The sequence below is a fragment of the Neophocaena asiaeorientalis genome, unplaced genomic scaffold (assembly GCF_003031525.2).
Source record: "Neophocaena asiaeorientalis asiaeorientalis breed wild unplaced genomic scaffold, Neophocaena_asiaeorientalis_V1.1 scaffold129, whole genome shotgun sequence".
Classification (NCBI taxonomy): domain Eukaryota; kingdom Metazoa; phylum Chordata; class Mammalia; order Artiodactyla; family Phocoenidae; genus Neophocaena; species Neophocaena asiaeorientalis.
Window position 1 is genome coordinate 9,972,128 of NW_020172446.1, and position 2,911 is coordinate 9,975,038.

Sequence of the window (2,911 nt, forward strand, 5' to 3'; positions counted from 1 at the left end):
GGTCAACCATGTGGGCATCTGGACCCAGAGCAGCTCTGCTCACTCTGCCCACCCATTCTGAGCTAACCCTCAGGCTTGCAGGCAGCAGCCCTGGTCTGGGAAGAATTTGGTTCCTTTAGCCTCTGGATCATGAGGAGGTGAGCAGGCCGATGGGGTGAATATGGGCCTGGCCTTGAGCATAGCTTGATTTATACAATAAACTATTTATTTTTTTGGTTTTATTTGTTTTTGTTTTTTTGGGGCCGCGCGGCATGTGGGGTCTTAGTTCTCCAGCCAGGGTTTGAACTCATGCCCCCTGCATTGGAAGCGCAGAGTCTTAACCACAGGACCGCCGGGGAAGTCCCACATACAATAAAATATTTAGACTTACAGTACGTGTGCCTTCATTTGTGCTGCTGTCCTGGGCCTTACAAATGTTAGCAGTGGGCCTGCAGGATATAATAATAATAACAACTGACATCATAATACTGTCTCACCTGTATGCCAGTCTAAGTGTTTAACATGTATTAACTCCTGTAATTCTCATAACAAACCTACGAGGAAGTGGAATGGTTTTCCTCATGCCTGTTTTGCAGATCAGGAAACTGGAAGAGCCTGCATTGGAATCCTGGCAGTTTGGCTCCAGGGTCTGTGCTCCTGACCATAATGCTCTGTTGCTTCCGCTCAGAGAGGGGAGCTTCTCGGAGGAGGCCTGAAGGACGGGAGGAGACAGCCATGTGGTGAGCTGGAGGCAAAGCACATTCTGGTTGAGGGAAGAGGCAAAGGCTCTGGGGGAGAAGAGTCGTATTAAGGAACCAGAAAGAGATCAGTGATTAGGATGGGGCAGAGGGGTCCGAGAGGAGGAGACAGACAAGATGAGAGAGGTAGGCAGGGGCTAGATCATGTAGGGCCTTCTGAGGAGTCTAGAAGGCATTGGAGGGTTTTAAGCAAGGGAGTGACATGATCTTATTTAATTTTTAAAAGATTATTTTGGTGATGCCTGGCAAATGGATTGTATTGGCGGAGGGGGGTGGGGAAGAGTGGAAGCAGGGGGACCAATGTGAGGAGGCTATCACAGTAGCCCAGGTGAGAAATGACGTAGGTGTGGACCAGGGGGATGCATAGGGAGAGAACTGGATTGCGGATGAGTTGAATGTGGAGGTGATGGAAAAAAAGAAGGAAACCAAAGATGGTTTCTAAATTTGGGGTTTGGACAACTGAATGGGTAATGTTTTTTCTTCCCTGAGGTGGGGAAGTCAAAACCATGGGAGTGAGAGGTATGGAGGGAGACCCAGGCATAAGAGTGATGCTGCTCAGAGGACCCTATGAATGTCGGCTGAGGATGTTTCGTAATGCAACCTGGGTAGGGTGGAGGGTGAATGCTCTCTTAGCTTGGCGAAGCCAGTGTTATCAGCCAGGTGAGGACCAGATGGAGTCTTCAGAAGGGAAATATTCATCAGATGGGGTGGAGTGTTTGAATTCAGGGTGTAGACACCCTGCAGATACAACCCTTCAACATTTCTCTTCTCTTCCCTCTCCCAGCTGAGACCCCTGGAGACTGAGCTCGCTGCACCCACACACCCACAGTCGCCCTCCACGGTATGTTTGTGGTGAGTAGGCACTCAGATACCAGGAAAAATGCATTTGGCTATAATGTTTACAAGGCCCAAGAAGGTTTGGGGAATAGATTCTTTCCATAGGAAGGAAGGGGTGGTGTTTCCTGAGAAAAGGGCATCAACTCAGCAGGGACTGGGAGAGAATCGTGGAAAGAGGTAGAGCGTTGGAAATGAGTTATCTGCCAGTGAGACACAATCTCGGATGTGGGGCAAGGGACAAGGTCACTAGAGCAGGAGTTCCATGCCTGGTGTCTCTCTCCTCGTTCCCTCCAGGGGAAGATATCTAAATGTTGCAGTAAATATTGTTTACCTCCTTATAATGGGAAGCTAGCAAGGCAGAATCCTGAGCAGGGGAGGGTCACTTCCTGGTCAATGTCATCCAGGAGGCATCAGTCACTACATCCTCATCAGGGACCACTGAGTGTTAAGGAAGAGATGCCCACAGAGGGCAGGGCAGCCGGGAATACATCGTGCTCCATCCCCCTCTATAGGTTTCTCTCTAGAGGGTCGTTAGAGACACTGTGTGGAACCATGAGAGGGGGCTTGCCCATGATCCCCTTTTTCCTTGAGTTATTTTGGGTGATGTATTCGTTTGCTAAGGCTGCCATAACAAAGTACCAGGGACTGGGTGACTTAAAGAGCAGACATTTATTTCTCACAGTTTCAGGAGGTCAGAAGTCTGAGATCAAGGCATTAGTAGGATTGGTTTCTTCTGCGGCCCCTTTGTTTGGCTTGTAGATGGCGGCCATCTCCCTGTGTCTTCACATGATCTTTCTTCTCTACACGTTGGTGTCCAGATTTCCTCTTTTTATAAGGACATCCGTCATATTGGATTAGCACCCACTGTAATGATCTCTTTTTGACTTTATTGCCTCTTTAAAGACCCTGTCTCCAAATACAGTCACATTCTGAGGTACTGGGGATTAATACTTCAACATATGAATTTTGGGGAGATACAATTGAACCCTTAACAGGTGGGTGAGTCTCCCTTACAACCACAGAGCAAGATTAGAACAATAATAACAATATCTGTGTGTAACTCCCAGTTTATCAGCGTTATCTGAGGAGGGGGAAACAGATATGCTTAACTTCTTGATTTAACTGGGGAGACTCATAGCATGTTATTTTACTCCTTTTTTTTTTTGGCCATGCCACATGGCATACGGTATCTTAGTTCCCCAACCGGGGATCGAACCCCGTGCGCCTTTCAGTGGAAGCACGGAGTCCTAACCACTGGACCGCCAGGGAATTCCCATGTTATTTTATTCTTGACTACAAGTTAAGAATACTTTTAGAAAAAAAAAAAAAAAAAAAAA

At 47.5% G+C, this 2,911-nt stretch overlaps 1 long non-coding RNA gene across 1 annotated transcript in view; it reads left to right on the forward strand.

The window, feature by feature from the left end:
* Positions 1–614: 614 nt before the first annotated feature.
* LOC112393564 (uncharacterized) overlaps positions 615–2,911 on the forward strand; it is a 14,102-nt gene continuing 11,805 nt past the window's right edge. The window contains exons 1-2 of the long non-coding RNA XR_003001955.1: positions 615–719; positions 1,522–1,578. This is a non-coding gene — a long non-coding RNA (uncharacterized LOC112393564). The remainder of the gene's footprint in view (positions 720–1,521; positions 1,579–2,911) is intronic.